The 24,300-nt window shown below is 45.4% G+C and overlaps 1 protein-coding gene across 5 annotated transcripts in view; it reads right to left on the bottom strand.

Moving 5' to 3' along the window:
* TENM4 (teneurin transmembrane protein 4) overlaps window positions 1-24,300 on the bottom strand; it is a 3,045,593-nt gene that overhangs the window by 679,570 nt on the left and 2,341,723 nt on the right. For all 5 annotated transcript variants that reach the window (XM_074400388.1, XM_074400391.1, XM_074400392.1 and 2 more), the window contains one exon: window positions 2,414-2,469. The gene's annotated coding sequence lies outside the window, so the exon portion shown is untranslated. The remainder of the gene's footprint in view (window positions 1-2,413; window positions 2,470-24,300) is intronic.

The raw sequence follows: 24,300 nt of genomic DNA, 5'->3' as shown, positions 1-24,300 counted from the left end.
GATAATCACTCTGGGAACCAGCTCTCCTCAGGAGACCTGGCAGACTGCTTGCAGTCCAGGGCAAAACCTGCCTTTCAACAGAGCTTCACCTCCTCCCATGTCAGACAAGGGGAAACTCAACCTGTAAAGGAAAGGCTTGTACACACACAGTTCTGCTGAGAGTCTGCAGTAGTAAGTGACCCTCCGGGAAAGGAAGGAGCCCCCAGCTCTCCCAGCTCAGAGTGCTTCCTAAACAAAGACCCTAAGTGTCCTGCTGCGACAACTTGAGACCCGGGACGCTCAGGTTCCAGAAGCACCTGCAGCTATCATCTGCCAGTCCAGACACCAGTGCTGTCTGTGCTGAGGTTCAAGCAGAGAGGTCAGACAAGCACTGGGGTGGGAGTGGGAGCTGCAGAGGGCAGATGGGGGAAAGGGCTTTGGAGAGACCAATACGAATAGCAGGCATTTTTGTCTGACCCCAAATAAGAGAGCAAGGGAGAGTTGTGATCTGAGCGAAGATGAAAGAATGGTTGGTCTCCCCTAGTAATCAAAGAGTTTAATGAGGCTTATTAAAAGCCCATTTCTAGGTCTTGTTGAAAAATTATACCCGTAAGTCTTTTTTTAAAAATAAGAATTGTCTCCTAGGGATTAAACACGCATGCACACTCCCCCGAAATCCCATACCGCACACATGCATGGTCGCATTCCCACAAAACCTGCACATCATGTACATGACAACAGTCTAGGTGCATCTACATCAGGCGTCCCCAAACTACGGCCCGCGGGCCACATGCAGCCCCCTGAGGACATTTATCTGGCTCCACGCTGCACTTCAGGAAGGGGCACCTCTTTCACTGGTGGTCAGTGAGAGGAGCACAGTATGTGGCGGCCCTCCAACGGTCTGAGGGACAGTGAACTGGCCCCCTGTGTAAAAAGTTTGGGGACGCCTGATCTACATCAACAATGGTCACAATTCACAACATACACATATATTGTAAGACAAAAGAGCCAGATCCCTGAGGTCATTTATGTATCTTTTGAAATTCCAGACTTTGAGGGAACCCTAGAGCTTCATCCTCAAGGAGTTGTCATCCACGTAAACAAACAGCATAGCCTCAAATCCCCAGCATCCTCTGTGTCTTGCCCGAGGCAAGACAGCTCAGCAAAAGCAGAAGCAACCATGCTTGCTTTAGCGTCCAGGATCGTTAAGCTTTGGTAAAAAAGCCACAGTCTTACAGCAAGGTCACTGCACAAGAAGGGACTGAGTGGGGCTGGGTCACTCCTCTACCCATGGTGGATTCTCTCTGATATGCTAAATCCCAGCCACTTGATAGCCTCAGCCCTGGGCCCAGAGCAGGTTTCCCCTGGTTCTCCGTTTACTGTGAGCTCACAGCTGCCTTCACTCTCAGGCGGAGAAAACACTGCTTTCTGGAACAATCAGCTAGATGCAGAAAGGAATCTCTTGCAGAAAATTATCCCACCACCCACCAGAGGGGTGCTGATCTCCCCAGCATCATACTCACTGCCAATGGGTAGAATGCAACAACGACCACTCAGATGCTACAACTACCAGATGGAACAGTCTGCTATCATTAGAAACAAATGTTTTGGAATTAGTAAATCTGGGTTTCAAGCCTATCTCCGACTCTTACTCACAGCATGGCTTTGGCCCACTCTTTCGGCCATTGTTTTCTCCTTTGCTAAATGCCAGAAACAACTTCCTTCTACCTTATAGAGTTGTGGGAAAGACCACAAAGTACCCTTCAAACTGTATACCCTAAAGCAAATGCTAGAAATTCTCATAATGAGACGATAATGGGAACATGGAGGAACTCTCTGACTGGGTTGTGAACTCCTCAAGGGCAAAGCCTATCCTGTATTTATCTTGCTCCCTGTGGCCAGCACTGAGGCTGGCACTGAATACCCTGGAGGAAAACAGTGTGAAAGAAGGTAAGCAGAATGAATGAATTCATGCATTAAGTGGCTTGCCTAAGGTCACAGAGCAGGTCATTGCAGGCTCTGGGCCCAGAACTCTTGACCACACTAATCCAGAGCTCTCTGTTTTAGATGTACCAAGCAGCTTGGTCCGCTGAAGCGAGAGTGAGTGTCACAACAACTGCAGCATGGGCCAGTTTTCAGTGAGCCCCACTCTTCCCAGAGAAAGACCCAATGTTGGCCAGGTATGGCCTAAAAGGGCTTCACAGACTCACCTGTAAACATGCCAACTCCACACTGAGAACAAACAGAAGCCACAGGTGCAAGTAATTCTCAAACGCCTCAAACCGACTCGACTTATTTACTGACTTGTTCCATAATGACATGAATTGTACAACATAGAAAAGTCACGAGCCTGGGACAATGGGTCTGGCAGCGGTTATGTTTTCAGACTAGAAGCATATCTTGTTTTTGGTTCACTTTTAGTGTCATTACTTACCTACTGACCAAGTGTCCGAGAGATCACTAGCCCTCTCTGTTTCTCAGTTTTTCCATCTGCAAAACAAGAAGACAATCACAATTAATTCCTTGAGATCTCTGGACTAAAATGCATCCCAGGTTTTTATGCCTCAAATTGGTTACCAAAACTACTTATGATTCCATGTAACTGGGAAAACTGCAAGTGGTCAGGGGCTGCAAAATAACTTTAAAAAATGAAGTACAGTAATAAATTAAGCATGATCATCAATAGTTATGTGTCAAGCAGGACGCCTTGCTGATGATGGTGCTCAACTCTCAGCAAAGAAGATTCAGCCTTCCAGTCATTTGGGCACTTTTATTTTTTATAGATGTCAAAATTTAAAAAGACCATTAAAAATACCAGGAGAAATAAAGCCAAGAAAAGGACGACAACCTCAACACATTCACTTCCAACAATTCGGCATATTTTTTTCTTTTCTTTTCCTTCTATATATAGAGTTTACCTTTTTTTAAGCAGGGGCTATAAAGATATACTATAGGAGAGATCCAAGATGGCTGATCACGAGCAGTTCAGGATTGTAGCTCCCAGTGAAAGCGCAGAGAACGAGAGGACGCCACACTTTCAGACGAATTTTTGTTGCTCACGGACCAGGAGATTCCCGGGGAGGAGCCCCACGGGTCGCCACCGTGACTCTCGTGGCCAGCGTGGTGGTTCTTGGTGCACAGAGTAAACGGGACTGGGTCCCCTTTTGGTCAACATTTGAAGCTCCGGGAAGGCAGAGTCACCTATTCAGCTGATTGAAAAAGGGACTCAGGAAGGAAGCCAGACCGAAGATTCCCAGGCAGAAAAGCACCACGAATCTTAAAGCCGCTGTTTTGGCAGGTGCAGCGGGTTGCTCAGATTCCGGCGCTGGGAATCAACAAGTTGGAGGTCCACTCAGAGACCTAATTTGAAAGTCGGTAATTACAAAGATGACAGGTGGATAAATTTACAATGATGGGAAGAAAACAGCATAAAAAGGCTTAGAATACCCAAAATCAGAACGCCTCTCCCTCTACAGGAGATCACAGTCCCTCATCAACAAGGGAGCAAGGCCTGATGGAGAACGAGTGTGTTCCATTAACAGATTTAGGCTTCAGAAGGTGGATAATAAGAAACTTCTGTGAGTTAAAAGAGCACGTTCTAGCCCAATGTAAAGAAACTGAGAACCTTGAATAAAGGTTTGACGAAATCCTAATGAGAATAGACAATCTAGAGAGGAATATAAGTGAATTAATGGAACTGAAGAATACAACACGAGAACTCCGCGAAGTATGCACAGTTTTTAACAGTCGAATTGATCAAGCAGAAGAAAGGATATCAGAGGTCGAAGACCAACTTAATGAAATGAAATGAGAAGACAAGATTAGAGAAGAGTAAAAAGGAATGAGCAAAGTCTCCGAGAAATTTGGGACTATGTGAAAAGACCTAATTTACGTTTGATGGGTGTACCTGAATGTCATGAAGAGAATGAATCCAAGCTGGAAAATATTCTTCAGGATATTATTCAGGAAAACTGTCCTAACCTAGTAAGGCAGGAAAATACTCAACTTCAGGTAATACAGAGAACACCACAAAGATGTTCCTCAAGTAGATCAACCCCAAGACACATAATGGTTAGATTCACCAGGGTTGAAATGAAGAAGAAAATTCTAAGGGCAGCTAGAGAGAAAGGTCGGGTTACCCATAAAGGGAAGCCTATCATACTCACAGCAGATCTCTCAGCTAAAACCCTACAAACTAGAAGAGAGTGGGGGTCAATATTCAATATCCTCAGACAAAAGAAGTTTCAACTCAGAATCTCATATTCAGCCAAATTAAGCTTCATAAATGAAGGAAAAATAAAATTTTTTGCAAACAAGCAAGCACTCAGAGATTTCATCACCACCAGGCCTGCTTTACAAGAGCTTCTGAAAGAAGCACTATACACAGAAAGGAACAATCAGTATCAGTCATGCCAAAAACCAACCAAAAGGTAAAGAGTATCTCCATGATGAAGAATCTATATCAACTAATGGGCAAAATAGCCAGCTAGCATTAAACAACAGTATTAAACTCACAAATATCAGTATTAATCCTAAATGTAAATGGATTAAATGCCCCCCATCGGTTCACTGTATCCAGATCCATCTCATAAGCAAGGACACACAAAGACTCAAAACAAAGGGTTGGTGGAAGACTTGCCAATCAGATGGAGAGCAAAAAAAAAAAAAAAAAAAAAAAAAAAGAAAGAAAGAAAACAGGAGTTGTAACTTTCGTCTCTGACAAAATAGACTTTAATAGTTATAAAGACTAAAAGAAACAAAGAAGGACATTACATAATGGTAAAAGGATCAATGCAACGACAGGAGTCAATGATCACAAATATATATGCACCCGATATAGGAACACCCAGATACATAAGATGAGTTCTTAATGACTTATAAAGAGACTTGGACTCCCGCACAATAACAGTGGGAGACTTTGACACCACATTGTTAATATTCGACAGATCAGCGAGATAGAAAATTAACAGGGATATCTATGATTTGAACTCAGACCTGGAACAAGTAAACTCAGTGAATATTTATAGAATTCTTCACCCCAGGTCCACAGAACATACATTTTTCTCAGTATCATATTACACCTAGTTTGAAAGTGACCCCATAGTTGGAAGTAAATCACTCTTCAGCATTTGCATAGCATTTCACAGACTTAAATGAAATATTAAGCCGGGCGCGGTGGCTCAAGCCTGTAATCCTAGCACTTTGGGAGGCCGAGGCGGGTGGATCACGAGGTCAAGAGATCGAGACCATCCAGGTCAACATGGTGAAACCCCGTCTCTACTAAAGATACAAAAAAAAAATTAGCTGGGCATGGTGGCGTGTGCCTGTAATCCCAGCTACTCAGGAGGCTGAGGCAGGAGAATTGCCTGAGCCCAGGAGGCGGAGGTTGCGGTGAGCCGAGATCGCGCCATTGCACTCCAGCCTGGGTAACAAGAGCGAAACTCCGTCTCAAAAAAAAAAAAAAAAAAAAAAAAAAAAAAAAAAAAAAGAAATATTGGTTGGCTGTTTGTGATTTTCTTCCCTATTCCTTCCTTTCTCCACTGTTAAGCACAATTATCGGCATAAAAGAGGTTTTTAATACCTATTTTTAGATTGCATTCCAGCCTGGGCAATAGAGCAAGACTCCTGCTCTCTCTCCCATTTCTCTTTCTCTTTCTTTCAAAAAAAAAAAAAAGAGTAGACTGGTGGCAATTATATTCAGACTCACCGAACATATTACTGAGAACCTACTGCCAGGAATTTTCATACCAAAAAAAAAAAAAAAGAAGAAATGCTATATTAAAAACACCATGCCAATTGTGATTTCCTCTCCTGCCACCTGTGTCAGGCCATGACAGTTGACCATTGCCCTTACTGACTCATTTTCATTCTCATCATTTCTGTCAGTTTGCCCAAGGCCTTTCCAGGTGTGTGGTCAGGTCTCTGACAGGCACTGTCCGTATCTGAGCCCAGAAGAGTGAGAAGTGAGCAACTTTTAGGGCCTTGGACTGGTCTTTCCCTAGTTTAGTTTGTTACCTCATCTGAAAAATAGGAAAACTGGACCGGCTGATCCCAGATTTCTTTTTTAACTTAAAAAAGCAAGGCTAAGGAAAACAGAAGGAAACTCATATAACTGAGTCCCTACTATGTGACAGCTAATGACCTAATAACATCTACAGGTATGATTTTATGATCCTTATAACCACCCTGGGAGATTTTACAGGCAAGAAAACTGCAGCTCAACAAGGCTCAGCGATCTGTCCAAGCCTGATGCTGTAATTTTGGTACCCCATTCACATTTTTGCCACATCCATGCATCACCTCTACTATCATTTACTAATTTTTCCAAATCAATTCATGTTTTCTACTGAACTATATTTTTTAATGATTTTCAAAATTGTTTCTGCAGCTCTCTATTTCTACCCTTTCTCTCCAATGAAAGACAACCTTGCAACTAACATAGTTTTCTGTAATCACAAAAGGATTGCTAACAATGTAAAGGAATTTGTCATAGAAACCATTCGAATAATACCTAAGAAGTCATAGGTGTGAGGTGCTCTCTGTGTGTGTGTGTGTGTGTGTGTGTGTGTGTGTGTGTGTGTATTTCTGACTGGGCACGGTGGCTCACGCCTGTAATCCCAGCACTTTGGGAGGCTGAGGAGGGTGGATCATGAGGTCAGGAGTTCAAGACCTTCCTGGCCACATGGTCAAACCCCATCTCTACTAAAACACAAAAAATTAACCAGACATGGTGGTAGGCACCTGTTGTCCCAGCTACTCAGGAGGATGAGGCAGGAGAATCGCTTGAACCTGGGAGGTGGAGGTTGCAGTGAGCCTAGATCGCACCACTGCACTCCAGCTCTGCTGACAGAGCAAGACTCTGTCTTAAAAACAAACAAACAAACATACAAACGAATATATATATATATATATTTCTACTATTCATTAAAATAAATACTTTTGGAGTTGAAAATGCTCATCCACGTACTAGGCCAACTCCCAGCAGTGCCCCTACTGCACTTTGGGAAGCTGGTCTGAAGTCCTTCACTGCCCTGTAACTTCAGAACTGAAGTCTTTCTTATTTCAAAGCTGAAATCGTAAAAGCACCTAACACTTAGACCATGTCAAGTGGGTCACCGGGGTCACACAGCTAGTAACTGAAGGAGCGGGGACAGGCTCTCTGCTTGCCGGCTTCTAACCCAACCCAGTGCCCCATGAGCACACTCAGCTTCCCCCACCCTCCTCAGGCCCCAGATCTGCAATTCTGTGCCATCTGGTCACCAATGAAGTTGTTTTCAAATCCAGGCAGGGTCATCCTGTTTTGTTACGTTGTCCTCAGCTTTTCCATAAAGTTACTAGATCATATGGATACTTATTTACATTCCCAAACGGGTGCTTGAGTACAAAGCTGCATAATTTCTAAAACCACGTTTAGAAAATATGAACTGAAAGTGATTATTTATTCAATGATCCAAAATAGTAACTGAGAAAATAGAAAAGCCTGATAAACTAATACCCAGGCATGCCGTTGCCCCTGCAAATGAGTATGTAATCCCAACCCAGGCAGGGGACGCGGGAGAAAGTGGCCAAGTGACTGCCTTGGACACTGATCGAAGCTGTTGTCTAGTGTCTTTCTAAAGCTCTAAGTTTCCACTTCCTGTCATCTGGTTTTAAATTAATTGGCATGAATCTTTTATGATCAGAGAGCAAACAGGTTGAACATCCCATCGAACTGGTTTAGACTTACTTTCTGCTGAGCTACATACAAACTGTGCAGAAACAGGAACACAAACGAACAGAACCCTGACTATTCGTTCCCCGTCCAATGGCACCTCTTCCAGGAAGCCTTCTCCCACCAGCCTGGGCCAGAATTAGTGACTCCCTCTCCTGGATTCCCTGGAGGCAACACTTACTACAGTCTCTGTTACACTGCAGTCATGCATTGTTTTCTTTCTTTTTTGAAGCACTTCCTTTCTATTGACTAAATACAATACAAACTCATCTACCACCATCAGTGTGATTTTAGATATATTTCCTTTTAAACATTTTTGTATGTATACTCACAGACTCCACACAATGTACATACAGATGCTTTACAAAGTAAGATCATGCCATACAAGCTCATTTTAATCTATCTTTAATTTAGTAAAACAGCAGTTTTTTGTTTTGTTTTGTTTTGTTTTTTGTTTTTTGTTTTTTTGAGACGAAGTCTCGCTCTGTCACCCAGGCTGGAGTGCAGTGCTTCTTCCTTGGCTCACTGCAACCTCCGCCTCCCAGATTCAAGTGATTCTCCTGCCTCAGCCTCCTGAGTAGCTGGGATTACAGGCACATGCCACCATGCCTGGCTAGTTTTTGTATTTTTGGTAGAGACGGGGTTTCATCATGTCGTTCAGCCTGGTCTCGAACGCCTGACCTCGTGATCTGCTCGCCTTGGCCTCCCAAAGTGCTTGGATTATAGCTGTGAGCCACCACAGCAGGCCAAAAGCATGCTTTTAAATTGTTACATAGATTTAAAATTAATTTCCTACAGATGGACATAGTGTTCTAATTTTTCATTAGAGCAAATACTCTAATATCTTTGTACATATTTCTTATAGGGTTGTTTGATGATACACTACATTGCTTAACATTTTAAAAAATTACAGCTGCTCCTCTCCTAAGAGTGTCTCACTTGTCATTTTTACCAGCAGTGTATGAGCATGCCAATTCCTCCTGCTTCTATAAATATTAGGCATTAGCATACTTTAAAAAATCTCTATTGATGTGCTAGGTAAATGGTATCTAATTATTTTAATCTGCCTCTCTTGCATATCAGTTAAACATCTTTCTCTGTTTCTTGGTCATCGCACTTCTTTGGGAATTGCATGTTTACTGTGCTTTACTCATTTTGGGTGTTAGTTTCTTTCTTGTTGCTACATGAGAGTTTGCTATTTGTCTTTTACCCTGGTGATTTTTTAGCTTGCTTCCGGCGTGTTCAATCACAGTAAAGGGCACTGCCATCTACTAGTTGTTCCTACCACAAATCTGGGCACCTGTCTTGACACGCCTCTGCGTGTCACTACTCACAGCCAATCAATCACCACGTTGGTTCCCTTCCCTCCCTCTCCAGCTCCACGCCCTCATTCACAACAACATCACCTCTCCAGGGGACTCCTGCCGCGGCCTTGCACTAGTCTCCCATATCATCTACTCCAATTCTCTCACCAACAGAAGCCAGAAGGAATTTTTAAAATGCAAACCGAATGATCTTTTCTGCCTAAAATTTTCTGACAGTTTCCTACTCTACTAAAGATAAAATCCAAAGTCCTTCACGTGTTCCTGTGCCTCACAAGCCTGCTTCTAGAACCTGGCTTCTGTACTGCTCAGGTATTGCAGATACACCCATCTGCCTCATAGTCTCTATACTTGAGCCACACTGGCCCCCTTTCAGGTTTGCAAATGGCTCCAGACCCTGGGTGCTGCTCCCTCAGCCTGCAAGGTTGTTTGCACTCCTCTCTACCTGACCGAACCAAATGTACCCTTCAGGCTTCTCGACTCCAGTGCCATATCCTCCAGAAGCCCTGAACCCCCAAGCTAAGTGAGCCCATCTGACTGTTGAGTAGGGCTTCCTTTGTGGCACATCTCATAACTGTAATTAAGCACTGTTTGGCACGGTTGGTTTAATGAGTACCAGACTGCATGCTCTATGAATGACATGGGTTCGATCTGTGTCCCCACCCAAATCTCATGTTGAATTGTAATCCCCAGTGTTAGAGAGGAGGCCTGGTGAAAGGTGATGGGATCATGGGGTGGAGTCTCCTGAATGGTTTGGCATTATCCTCTTAGTGCTGTTCTCTTGCTGGTGAGTGCGTTGTCTTAGCATGACCCCCCTTGCTCCCTCCTCCTCTGGCTCAAGCCATGTGAAATGTCAGCTTCTCCTTCACCTTCCACCAGGATGGTTAAGTTTCCTGAAGCCTCCCAGAAGCCAAGCAGATGCTGCCATGCTTCCTGTGCTGCCTGCAGAACCATAAGTCAATTAAACCTCTTTTTTTTAATAACTTACAAAGTCTCAGGTATTTCTTTGTAGCGATGTGAGAATAGACGAATACAATCAGGACAGAGACTTGGTCTCTCTTGTCTACCCCTGTCTACTCAGAATTTAGCGTGACACTTAGCACATACTAGGCACTCAATGAATACTCATTGGATTACTTCCTTTAAAAATATATTTTAAAAATATTTAAATAACCTATCTATTTCAAGGATCAAGCAGTCACCTCTAGGTTTTCATAAGAAATAAACACAGATCTTCACAGAGAAAGCAGTTCCAGTGACAAACCCGTCCTGTCTTCAAATGTGCAGGCTCTGATTTAAGCCTATTCATGAAGGACTGTTGCACTTCTCTCCATGTACAAAACTCAAAGTGCTGGCGTGGGCAGCCACAGGAACACCAAAGTGAAAGTCTCTCGAAGGCAAAGTCCATGTCTTAGGCTTTTCAGCAGCTCCTTCCTCTCTCCACCCTGTTTTGCCTCCATTCAATGAATGGACTTAATTTCAAATTATATATCTAATGTATTATACCAAATTATATCTAATTCACTGCCTTCTCTCTCAACACTTTAAAACCAATTTGCATTACTAGCATTATTGACTTGATGGTTCTCTATAGATCAATACCTATGTTTATGAATATTTCTTTAAGTTACTTTCTTGAATTGATGGCGGATCAAAGAGGCTCACTACTTCTCTAGTCACATCTCTTCCCTGTTCCCTGAGTCTACCTTGTCTTCAATTCAGCATTTAGTTCACTGAATTAAGTGAAATTGTGCTTCCCTGCTTTTCCTGTAGGATCTCCAGGATGGAAGTCAGAGATCAGGCTGTGGTGTGAAGCCACCATTTCCTTAAGTTAATTTGAACTCTCTTCAAGCTTACCACAGAGTACCTAGGGCATAATGATCAGTTGCATGTAAGGTGTTGATGCACTCACTTCGGTCATCTTAGGCCACTTACATACTAGTGCAGGGAGCAGAAGGAGCTCAGCAGGTCAGAGATTTTCTGGGGCCTATTATGGAGGGCTTAGGAACTCACTCAGGCCAAGGAGGCACAGAAGAAGAATAAAAGCTCATTTCCTGCCCTGGAAGAAATTGGGTTTTAGTTGGGAAGACAAGACCAAGATGTAGTAAATAGTCTTGGCCTTGCCTGTGTCTGAAGCCTCCTTTCTTCAAGATTCTGCTTCCAGATTCCTTTTATTTAAGCATCCCTCTGTCTGGAGTGTCCTTCTTCAGCTAAAGATCCCAGGAAGAGGAACTGGAATACCTGGTGAGGCTCACTAGGTCTTTGGTAAATGTTGCATTGGCTCTGGAATCAGAGTTTGGGCTTGACCCCTGGTTCTAGTTCCTTCTCTCTGGGTGACCTTGGGGGCATATTTAGCCTCCCTAAGCCTCTGTGCTTTCATTTGAAATGCGAGGATAGTAAAAGTACCTACCCCTGGGTTTCTGCAGTGCTAATGTGCCTAGCAAAGGCCCAACACATGTTGGTGAATATTATTCTAATTGCTATGCTGTGATAATCTTAGCTAAAGTATTTACTGTGTGCCAGACATTGTCCTAAGCACGTTACAAATATTAACTCATTTAACCCTTATAAATAATTCTGTGAGTTAAGCACTATTATTTGCCTCCCTTTATATAGAAGCTGGGGTAGTGAGAGGCTAACAGAATTGCCTGAAGTTACAAAATAAATGTTGGAGCCAGGATTCTGAACCCAGGCAGTCTGAACCCAGAAGTCATGTGCTAAGCCGGGCGCGGTGGCTCAAGCCTGTAATCCCAGCACTTTGGGAGGCCGAGGCGGGTGTATCACAAGGTCGAGAGATCGAGACCAACGTGGTCAACATGGTGAAACCCCGTCTCTACTAAAAATACAAAAAAAATTAGCTGGGCATGGTGGCGCATGCCTGTAATCCCAGCTACTCAGGAGGCTGAGGCAGGAGAATTGCCTGAACCCAGGAGGCGGAGGTTGCGGTGAGCCGAGATCGCGCCATTGCACTCCAGCCTGGGGAACAAGAGTGAAACTCCGTCTCAAAAAAAAAAAAGAAGTCATGTGCTAAACCATTATACTATTCATCATCATAATAATTATTTAATGAGTTACTATAATTTTTAGTTACTAATAATTCCTGTTCACTTTTATTAATGGTGAGTGGCTGGCCTACTTACATAGGCCCCAAGGCAGCTGGGGTGATTGGGATGGGGTTTGGTCTGGTAAGGGTGTTAGGAAGACAGCCGAGCTCACTGAAATTCAAAAGAGTCTTCTACCTCTAGGCAGGAATCAAGGATCTGAACAGGAAACCAGGGCAGAAGCCCAGTTCTGTGTGTTGGGCTAATACGATAGGTGTGGGAATGGAAAGTGAGATGGCCTGGTAAGCCCTGGATACTTTAGGAAAAGAGTTGGAAGAAGGGCACCTGAACTTCCAGGCTTCACCTACCAGGAGGGCTGAGGCTTCCACTGGGTGTCCCATTGTATCAAGGTGGACTCCAGGGCTAAGTGGGTTACAAGAAGGATCCCAGTAACTTAGCAAAGAAGGGCTAGAGAAGGTGCAAGCTAATGTTTTCTTTTTGGAAGTCTCTGCTGTCCCTGCTCAAAAAGGCCCAGGAATCCTGAGGCTTAGAGATGCTTCTTGAGCTAGAAGTATCTACTCTTGAGATGCAGAAGCCAATTTCTGGAAATTCTGCTGATCTAAGCTGAGTTGGTTGCATTACCATTGGATGTCTGAGTAAAGATGAGTTCTCCTCCAGAAGCCATGGTTTGTTAATTCCAACTTTATCATTCATTGTCGAGGCTTGGATTTTCCTTCCTGAACATCCACTGCTGATCAGGTCCTTGAAACACGCTCACTTTGGTTTTATTCAGAGTCAAAGATTTTGTCCTTTCTCTCTCTTGTTTAGGTATCATTTTTGAGAGCAGTCATGGTGGTGTGAAGCAATTTAGATTGAGAACACTGTACAGCAGCCACAGGACCTCAGCCTCAACAACCTACCAACCTACCAACCTACCGTGGCTTGCTGGGGCCAAGAGTGAAATCCTAATGTATTAACTGGCCTCCAAAGACCAGCTGTATCCTCTTCTGGGCGCTCTCATCACAGCTGCCTCCTCTGCAGGTGCTCCCCAGCTGAGGCCACCCTGCATCAAGTTCCTTTCAGAGTGAGATCATTTTCTGTGCTGTGCAGCAGAGATAACGGATCTTCTTATTTAGCTAAAAACATGGGAAGTCTAAGAACAATCTAAGAGGTTGTATCATATCACTTCTTTTCAACCAGGCCCACGGAAAGGTGTGAGAGAGACCTTGTAATAGAAAAACAAAAACAAGGAAGTGATCTCTTCTTGAAAGAGCAATTTCTCCACTCAGCAACTTCCTACTAACCCTTTCATTCAACAAGCAATGCTGGTTGCTTCCCCTGAACAGCAGACCCAGACTACAATTGGTGGCTGGGAGAGTGGAAAGAGCACTGGCCTGATCCATGTTTAAATATCAGCTCTGACTCATGTGAGTTGTGTGACATGGAGAAAGTTACTTAACTCCTCTGAGCATCAGTTTCTTTATCTGCAAAGTGAAGATCTTTATCCCAACCTTTCAGAGCTGATAGGAGAATTAGCATTTCTCAAACATCTAGCTGAGGGCTGCAAGTCAGTCCTTAAGAATGCTCACTGCTTTTATCATGTCTGCTACTGATTATGGTTAATAGGACATGCTCCCTGCACTAAAAAGGTCCAAAGTGTTACTGGTGGATAGGGAGCCTGTGATCTATAGTGGGATCCAGTGAGGAAGAGGTCAACTCTACCAGGATGGAATGAGCAAGACAGACTTTAAGGGAGACTCATGAGCACAATGTTTTCAAAACAAAAGGTTTGTGGCAAGAGGCATAAAAGGTAGATACATCCTGAGAAGTACAAGCTTCAGAAGGAGATGCAGAACCTCTGATGGAGCACAGGGACTGCAAAGGGCTCAGGGGCCAGCTTCGAGCAATGCTGTCATCCTCCGAAGGCTTTTAAGCTTGGCAAACAGAAGGCCAGACTTGTCCTTGAGATAATCACTCTGGGTGCAGTCAAGACAGACTGGAGGGATGGGGCTGGGTGGAGGCTGGAACAGGCAGAGCTGCAGAGCCAAGGCTGACCTAGGCTCAAGGAAAGGGTCCCTAACTTCATTCGTGAAGCCACTGGTCATCCTTGCCAGCTCCTTCTAGCAGCCTGGCTACAGCAGCCCAGTCCCTGAAGGCTGTGGGCCTGGCTGCTTCAGAGCTGATCTGTGGAGGGTCCTTTCAGGCACCAACTGCAAAACCACCCATCCAAGCTGTTACTCTCTCACTCTGCTGGTGCAGCAACTCCTCTGCTTCAGGACCTCTGATTCCTGCACCACTTAAGTCTGGAGCCGTGGACAGAGTGACTGAGCTGCTGCCCTATCCTGTACCAGTCCAATTAATTCAATTCCATGCAGTTAAATGATGTTTATGTGCAGATCGTGTGCTCAGCTTTGAGGGTCATATGAGATTGTAAGAGACATGGCATTAGAGGTTATAGTAAAGGAGACACAGCTGTTCTATAAGCTGAGTGCTGGAATGTGCTCCAGAGAGGGCTGAGTGACAGGGCTCCACTCAGGGATAGGGGAGACAGGGCCATGGATCCTCCTTGGCAGCCTCAGGAAAGCTTCATGAACAAGGAGCACTTGCCTGGGGCCTGGAGACTAAGAAGTCCCTTGATAGTCAAAAGATGAGAAAGGGGCCTTTCGGCTGGGGAAGGCATGCTGTTGCCTGTGGTGGCTGGACCACAGGAAGGAGAGGAGGGGACAGAAGACTAGGGCAAGAGAGGTGGAATGAGGCCACGCTGGGAGGGGCCTGAGGTCACTTTCTACTTTCTTTTCCAAGGTGAGAAATGCTCACCTAAGGAGCAAGGCAGTAATTTCCACTCAGTACCTACTATGCCCCCGGTGGGAGCATTACCTAAACCTTACACGCACACATTTAGTCTGCATTTTACGACATCCTCAGAAGCAAATATTATCACCATGCTCATTTACAACCAAAGAGATCAAGGTTTAGAGGGATTATGTGGCCTACCCAAGGCCACTGAGGCAGAAATGGAACTCAAATATATGCATCCAGCCCAGTGATGGCCACTCTGTATAGTACCAACTCCCTAAATGATGGAGGCAGATGTGTGTCCTTCATTCAAAAAGCCAAGGAAACCTCGGCTCATCGTCACCACCACTGCTGCTATAGTCATGGACTCCAAACTTTATTTCGTAACGGAGAAAATGTACCAGATGCGCCTCTTTGTAACAGGATCTTTTAAGATTCCTGCGGATATATGTTTAATTAAAATCAACCACCCTCAGGGACCACCTGTGTTCACTGACGGCTTACAATATACAAGGTGCTTCCACTCCATGTTCATAATAACCATCACAACAACCCTCTAAAGTCGGTTTTCCTCTCCTAGTTTTATAGCTGAGGACATGGAGGCTCAGAGAGGTAATGTGATTTACCCAGCCGCACAGAGTGGCAGCGGGAATGGGAAGCACGTGTTCTGGGGCTTGGGCCTACCTGTTCACCTCCAACTCAGACCGCCAGCACCCCAATCCTCATGGTTTCTCTCCAAAGGGTCATCCTCTGCTGACCCCCATCTCAATAAGTGATGCCACCTTCCACCAGCCGCGCAAGCTAGAAACCTAGGTCACTCCTGACACCCCTCTCTCCTGCACTGAACCCCCAAGACCTAAGTCATTATTGAGTCCTGCTGGCTCTAACTTCTCAATCTCTCCCAATTCGGTCCACTTGTCACCATCCCTGCTTCTCCCACAAGCCACCGTCATCTCTCATTTGAGCTTCCGCAGTGGCCTCCCAACCAATCTCCCTGTACCCGTCCTCATAGAAGATGTGACCCCTGCCCTGGTGATAGGACCCAGCATGGCTCAGCCCCTCCCGGCAGCCCTGTTTCCTTTTGCTCTGCCATTCCTTCCTTTCCTCAAATGTCCCATTCTGTGTGACCCTAGGCTTTTTCCCCCTCTCTGTGTCTCAGCTGCCATCCCTGCAAAACAACAGGAACTGCCCCCACAACCCCGACCTGAGATTCCCCACCAAGGATCTGCCAGGGTGGGGAGGATGAAAACCAAGAGGATGTGGAGACCTAGAGATCTGAGCAGCACTGTGCTCTCCGACACGGGAGACCTCCACCCAGAGCCAAGGCCAGGGGGAGCGTAGGAGCCTGCACTCCCTCTCCTCCCACTCCATCCCGGGCTTCTCAGACAGCTTCAGCCACCAACAATTGGGAGATGTTGGTCTGATGTAACTGAATGCCAACCAGGCTGCACAGGGCCCAGGGAATTGCCTCAGAAGCTGCTACTGGTGAGAAGGCAGCTCAGGCTGGGTGGAGGGGTCAGAGGCAGGGCTTGACACTGAATGAGGGGCCACGGTCTAAGCCTCAAGGAGTCTGGAGTCCCAGGAGTTTGGGCAGCCTAGAGATCAAAGGCCTTCGCCTTTTTGTCCCATGGACCTCTTTGAAACTTATAGACCCTTTCTCAGAAAAATGTTTCTAAATTCGCAAAATGAAAATACACAAGATTACAAAGAAAACCAATTATATTGAAATAGCTAGCAAAATGTTAAAAGGAGAAATTTGTGAGACAGTTGATTTTTCTTTCTTTTTTTTTTTTTCAGTCATAACAAGATTTAACGGCAGGTCTAATAACTATCATAACCTTGAGGTAGTGATGAGTGTAAGTGATATTTTGAGGTATCTGCAATAATTATAATGGGATACAAAAATATCTGATTCCTCCTGGTAACACAGTCCCAGAGATTGCTAATGCTATTGTGGTTTATTACCCATATTCACAGTGGGAGAAAATGGTAACTTTCAGTTATTTTTTCCCAGCCACATGCTCACATTACCAACCTCTAATTTAGGGCAGCAACCTCACTTTACAGCAGAGGAAACTGGAGCTTCCCAAGGGGCAAGGGCTTTACAGAACTACACAGCACGTTAGAGTAACTTGAGGCTAGCACAGCCCCTGCTTCCCCCTGGGCCACGCCACCCACTCTACAAAGCCACCTCTTGAGTATGAGACCCACAGAACAATCACTTCACTTCTCTGGGTCCTGGTTTCCTCATCCGCAAAATGGGAATAACCACACCCACTTCTGCAAGGTGCTGTAAGGACGAAATGAGAAAAGGAGCCAGAAAGGCCCTTGTTACCTGGACAGCGCTCTGTAGCTGGGTATATCAGTAACAGTTAAGTAATTATTATGCACTATCTGATGAGAAACCAAAGGATATGAAGCTCAGACTGGCAAAGCGGAATGCCTATAGAGGTAAGACGGTAAGGAGGGGTGGGGACTAGAGTCAACTCTAGAACTCATGCCCTTCTGAAAAGGGAGCATCCACCCACCTCCAGTGGAGGATGGTGAGCCTCATGTTAACAAATCTGACTTTCTAAGAGATGGTGGAAGTCTACATGTTAGGCAAAATGTCCTTGTTTTTATATTAAATTCTTTGATATTAAAAACGGAATGTGAGCCCCCGAACATATCTATGTACTGTCAGTTTGCAGCCCCTCAGGTTTACAGGTATGCGAATTTCACTGCCTGGGGAAGGAAAAGATGAAACAGGTCAGTGTTTTTCCCATATAGGCCAAGAGGGTCCTCATCCCGTCCTGGCCCTGGAGGTCGGATGGGGCCCATGCAGGGTGGGTATTCTTATGATGGCCACCAAAGCCTCCCAGACGAGACAGTTAGCTACACATTTGTGCTCCAGCCCTCAGCTTCTGGGAAGCTGCCTGGTTTTATTAATAACCTTGGATTATGCTCATAGCATATCAAGGTAAACAGAGAAATTTCCAGGGTGTGGACTGTAGGCAATTCTAACAGATGAAGAAGAAGCATGTTTCCAAATATAAATAGGAAGATAAGATAGGCAGGCAGAGATCCAAGTCGGTTTCATACCGAGTTGCAGGCTGTGAGCCACAGACTTAGAGAATCATGGCTCATTGGGGCTGGAAGGGGCCCTCATTTGGAGGATAGAGAAACAGGTCCAGAGAAAAGAAGACTTCCCAAGGGTTACATTCATTGGATACTTCTGATTTCTTACAGCATCAGTTTCCTTATCTAATGACTCTCACAGATCCACTCACAGTTTCCACAATGTGTCATCCTCACCCCAGCCCAGTGCTGCTGTCATGCTGTTCCCCCATCTCTGGCCATCTCAGACTGTCAAAATGAGCTGGGTCTGCCTGTGAGAGCCTGTCCTGACCCCTCCAGGCAGGGGCAGATGTGGTGCTGCTCAGCACCTCGGCCCCTGTGTCTCTGGCTCCCGCAGCACATGCCACATGGAATTACCACTTTCGGTGTGTCTGCCACTCCCATTAGGCTGACAGCCCTGAGACAAGGTCCTGCTTTAGCCAGTTCAGTCTACCCAGAGCCCAGCACAGGCCTTGGCACAAAGGAGGTGCTCTAGAAACAGAGGCCAAATGGAACGGAGGCCGAATGCAATGGAGAGCAATGCATGATGTCAGTTCCCTCTCTCAGTGGCATAAGGAGGTTGCAAGTAACCACTGCCATGGAATAACTCACCAGACACCATCCTGATAGCAAGTTCACATGCCAAATGGTCCCAAGTCTAAGATAGTAAGACTTCCGTCCATCATAACAAAAGTCAGCCAAAATTCTGATAAGGATGATATCTATCTACCTATCCTGTGAATAAGAGAGTGGCAAAATAAGTTGCTATTGGGAGTCCAATAGATGCCAGGTTCTAGCCTGAATATGCACTCATACGCCTTCCCTGAATTCCCTAACTTATGAAGAAGATACGATATGCCGATATTTACAGGTAGCTGAATAACACCCACTGCCAGAAGGAAAGAAGAGAAGGCAGGACTGAACCTAAGCCACACAACTCCAGAGCTCTTTCCATTCTACCAGAGTTGCCCCGGTGATTAACAATGGGCAGCTTTCATCCTTCCTGTTCCAGATCATGGCTTGTCCCGGGCAAGGAGCAGGCTGAGGCAGGGAGCTTTGAATAAATTATTTCACCATCCCCCTCACTCCAAGCCCTGATTTTCCAGCCCTGCAACTGACATAGGTCTGGGGGCTTGGGAAGAGGGGATGATTATGGGGCTGTCTGGTGCTTTCTAGGAAAAGAAATAAGATGCAAAAACAGAAAAGAAGCCTGAAGCCCCCACTCACTACAGACAGAATGGGTAGGAGAGGGTTTTGTTCAGCCTTTTTTTTTAAAATTATTATTTAAACATTATTTACATTTCTGTGTTATCCCCAGAAAACTTTGGAGACAGAAGTCTTCAGGTTCATTCACTCCTTCATCAGCCCAATACTAACGATTCAAATAGCAGTAAGACGGGACAGGACAGGAGGTTTGTGAATGTCATCGCTAACACAATGGAAACCATTCTGATTGCTCAGAGTGTACATTGAGCATTTCTAGCTTCTGATTGGACAGAATCCTGCCTCCAACAATGATTAGTACACTGAATTCCCTTGCCTCCCAAATAGATGCGGCAGAGGCTTGGAGTCAGAGAGAATGAGGTCTCAAACCCACCTAACCTCTCTGATCCTTGGTTTCTGTGCCTGTGCCTCACGGGACGTCTGTGATGACAGTAATGCAGGTCAGGTAGCCAGCACAGTATCTGCCCGTTAAATGCTGGTCTCCCTGGCTCCCTGTGGCTCTCACCTCAGAGCTGCTGGAGGCTGAGTGCTGGGGTAGCTGGGGCATGGAAGGGAACAGATACAGCGGATGTGCTATTTGTTTCCTCAGCTTTGCCTCTATCGTACTTTGTGAATCCTGCTTTGTAGATTGGGCTGATATTTTACAAGCCCACAATACATGGTTTCTATGAGCCCATAAAAATCTTCAAAGCAAAATCAAATTTATGTGCCTTTTTCTGGCTACTGACTAAAGCCCAGCCCTTGAGCTTAAACTTCATGACGCTCCTGTGAACCTCCCTCCTCATGTGTACGTGGTGGCCTCCACGCATGTCTGCACACCCTTCTCTAGACAGGTGCTGCCCATCCCGGCCTCTGCACCTTGGCTCATGCTGTTCCTGTTTTAGAGCAGTGCAAACCTTCCAGCTCCTATCCCTGCCACTATGTGAAGCATTGCCCTGCAACTTAAGCCCTTGCTTCCTCTCCCTTCTTGGCTTCCCAAGATGCTCAGATAAGTGTCATCATTTTGTTTTTCTTTTTCCCTGGGATGGTTTTATTTGCTGCAGGGCCCTGAATGAGTCTGTGAAGTGTTCAGGGCCTCCACATACTCACAAGGAGTAGAGCTCCTCCAAGGCAAGGCTGGTGCAGACCCCTACCCTGCCATCTTCATGTGAGAAATTCCTCCCCACCTTCAAAACCCACAGGAAGTGCTCCCTCCTCCAGGACGCTTCCCCATTAAGCTGGCCTTGCTCTCTCCCATCTACAGCTCCTAACACCACTCCATCGGAATCATGCTCAGAGCACATATCACTTCCTGTCATGAAAAGTAGTCATTTATGCGGCTTGCTCTTCAACACTGTGAGCCCAGGAGGGAAGGGACCATGTGCTGCTCACTGCCATGGTTCTGGCATCCGGCACAAGGCTTGACCTAAGTGGTATTTCGGCAAGTATCTGCCTAGTTCATAAAAATAACTGCAGAAAAAAAGCAAGTATATAATGCTTACCAGGCATTATTGCAAAGGCTTTGCATGCACTGGCTTACCTAATACCTTACATATATTAGCATATTTAAGGTACACAGCCTCCCTATGAAAGTATGCCCTGCAATTATTTCCGTTTTTCAGATGAAGAAACCAAGTCACAGAGAGGTCATGTGACACACCCAAGGTTGAGCAAGTGACAGAGCTTCTGCTTGAATCCAGGCCAGGTTTTTCTAGCAACCTGTTCTTAACCACTGAGCAATAAATACCACCTCTGAATTCATTCACCTTTACAGCCTCAGTGCCTAGCAAAGAACCAGGCCGCCAGCAAGCACTCAATTAGCATGTGTTCCCAACACTTCTTGGTTGGAAGGCTGCCACCAGTCATGGTGAGATGCAAGATGGGATGAGCACCTGCAGAGTGGATCCAACCCCTGCCAAGCCTGCCACTAGCATATTCTGAAGTAGGCTGTTCCTTTCCCTTAATGAGATGCAGTCTCCACTCCACAGAGCCTTCCCTGCCAGGGCAAGCTACTCACTCCGTTCTTAGTAGCAAGCTGACATAGGTAGGCTGTGGGCTTTGTCTCCATCAGGACTGGCTGCCCACCTAATTCTACATTTGTTAAGTCTTCCAGGAAACCCCATCTCTAGTCACTGTCAGAAATAATCAGCTGTGTGTCTGATGATGCTCCCTGACCCAAAACCAGAGGGCAAGGAAGTAGATCTTACATCATACTTCTCCGACTTCAGTTGTTTTTATTACTCTAAGACCCATATTCACACATGCAACATTCACTTCTCCTCATATTACAAAATGGAAGGGGGTTTCTAGTGTTTGAGAATGCGATTCCAAAGCCAAGTGAAATTCATCCTTTCTCTTGTTTATTCCCAGACCTTGTGCAAAGGGAGCAGGGCTTCAGACAGACAAAGAACTCCAGCTGAGGGTTCTGAAGATTCTGATCCAGGTCTCTCCAACAAGGCATGCCAAAGCACATGCACCAGACTCTCCCTCCCTGCCAAAATACATCTCATGTCATGCTCTCTGAAAGGATAATCCTTTGCTAAATCCTACGCAATCATTTCCAATGTTTGCTGGTAATGGACACCAGAAAGCTGGTGAACTTTCCTTAGCTCTAAATACACTCGCTTGTAACTCTTTCACGGAAAGGGCCCCATTTCTGCTGATTTCAAGGCTCTGGAAATCAGACTCCTAACAAATTTCCTTTGACTTTGTTTCACATAATCCTGCTTCTGCCTGCTTCATGCTCTTCTCCAAGTGTGTTGGGTCCCAGCGGGCCATTGTCCTCCATGAACGATGGCTTCAGGCTCGACAAATGGCTTCCATCTATCATCATGGAGCTCCAGCGGCGACAACAGAGGCTCTTCTGTTTCCCTCTGCAAGCAGGCAGAGTGATGGCCCTGCCTCAGACTCGTCTCTCCGCTGTCCTGGGAGAGATACCAAGATTGCTGGAGTTCTGGGGAGGCAAGTAAAGGCAGGGCCATTTCCAGTTTCAACGTGAAATACTTCCGGTCTGTGGAGACCCCATTTATGTTCTCTTCTCCCAGGTGGCCAATCCTTTTTCCCATCCATCCTTCACTCTGCAGCCCAAGCCTTTCTTCCAAACCCATCATCCATCTCCCTGTTGAGCTCTGAGAATCTAATGAAATACTCATGTTTGCAAGTGCAGAATGTGCAGAGCTGTTAAGGAGGACTGGATTTGCAGTCTGGAAAGCCTGGGTTCAGATCCAGCCCAGCCACTTTGAATGTGCGACCTTGCAAGAGCTACTCAATCTCTCTAAGCCTCCGTTTTCTTATCTGCAAAGGAGGATAATGCCTGCCTCATGGTGTCAAGATGAAACTCAAGTAAATAATAAAGTCAATGGATATTAGTCACTTAAGCATAGTGCCTGGCAAACAGAAGGACTTAATTGGGGCTGCTGTTATTTTTAGAAACATACACTTTAATAAGAAGAAGAATTTTATGTCTTCCCTGCAACTCTAGAAAAAAATGATGGTGGAGATAAATGAACTGAGTTTACCTGTGGTGTTGAGACTCACTCATGGGAAGCTGGGGCAGGGAAGCCTGGTGATGTCAGCTCCAGCACAACCCAGGATCTAGCTTAGAGCCACAACAAGGAAAAAGTAAGATCTGCCTCACAGTGCTGTTGTGAGTACTCAGGTGGTTATGTTGATAAATGTTAACCTTTAGTTCCTGGCATATAATAGGTGCTACAGAAAATTTGGCTAGTCATATTAGTTATTTGTTAGATACTTTATGGGAGTCTAGGACATTTTGCAAGGTGCTAGAAGACTTTTGGAGGAGGAAGAAAAAGAGGAGTAGAAAAGGGGAATAAGACATAATCCATATACTCGTGGGGCGCACAGAGTAATGCAGTGATTCTCAGCCTTGGCTACACATCACAGTACTTAAGGAATTTTTAAAAATATAGGCACCCTGCTTGCATACCCAGAGATTTGATTTACTGGTCTGTGGTGAGGCCTGGGTATCAGTATTTTGCAGAAGCTTCTCAGGGCCAAGAACAACTGGCCTATTTTGGGGAAGACATAAACACACAGATGTTTTTAATAATATATGCTTAGGACTCTAACAGAGTTCTGTACCGAGGGTGGTAGAAACACAGAGGAAGGCACAGATAATGCCTTGTCATTTAAGCTGAGTAATAGTGTGGGAGTAGGAGTTTACTAGAAAAAAGGATCTGCGAGAAGGGCATTCTGAGCCTTTACTGCAAGGCCCCAAATAAAGGCAGAGCCGCAGTGAGTCACCAGGCAGGAACTGAAGCAAACCAGGGCACTTGAGAGGGAAGCGAGAAGAGCAGGACAGATTCTCACAAGCAGAGCTCCCTGGAGACCTTGTACCTGTGCCCTACTCCTCAACTGGGGCCCTGTTCCCAGGGGTTCACCACTCAACACCAGAAGGCCTCTTCTCTGTAGAAAAGAGAAAAGGCACGTTCTGCATCATCACATGGCCTCTGGAAAGTTCCTTTGCTTCCTCATCGGCTGTTGCCACTTGTCTTGCAGCGAGGTCAAACACACGGTGAGGCACAGGTTGTTGGCTGGTTGGGGATGGGGAGCGGGCACAGGCTTGCCTCCTGTCCATGGTGCTGAAGAATCCCTGTGCCGGAGAACCAGGGTGCTCAAAGTGTGGTCTGCAGACAAGTGGCATAAGGATCCCGTGGGAGCTTGTCAGAAATGCAGAATAGCGGGTCCCACCCAGGACTTAAACAGAATCAGAATCTGCCACTAAGTGTCCCCAGGTTTGTGTGTGCACTTTAAAGTCCAACATGCACGACTCAAAGCCAGTGTTTTGAAACTTTAAGTTGCATCCCCTTTATGAGCCATGAAATTAATTTAGAACACCCAAAAGAGCATTTTGGAAGAAAATAACGAAATAAAATGAAATACGACAAAAAAGAATAACAAATGTCAGAGTTCATTACACTTGGTAAGTTGGTGCAAAAATAACTGCAGTTTCTACTATTACATTTAATGCATTACTTTTCCTGCCATTACTTTTAATGGCAGAAACTGCAATTACTTTGGCGCCAACCAAAGAGTAAAAGCAAGTATTATGATTCCATAGATGAGTGTTCTAAGAAGATCCTACAAAGTATTTACTATTAGGAATTGCATTTTCAACAATGTCTGAAAGCTG

The sequence above is a fragment of the Saimiri boliviensis genome, chromosome 6, assembly GCF_048565385.1.
Source record: "Saimiri boliviensis isolate mSaiBol1 chromosome 6, mSaiBol1.pri, whole genome shotgun sequence".
Taxonomy (NCBI): domain Eukaryota; kingdom Metazoa; phylum Chordata; class Mammalia; order Primates; family Cebidae; genus Saimiri; species Saimiri boliviensis.
The sequence above is the reverse complement of the archived record's forward strand: the minus strand, read 5'-3'. Positions and strand labels throughout refer to the sequence as shown.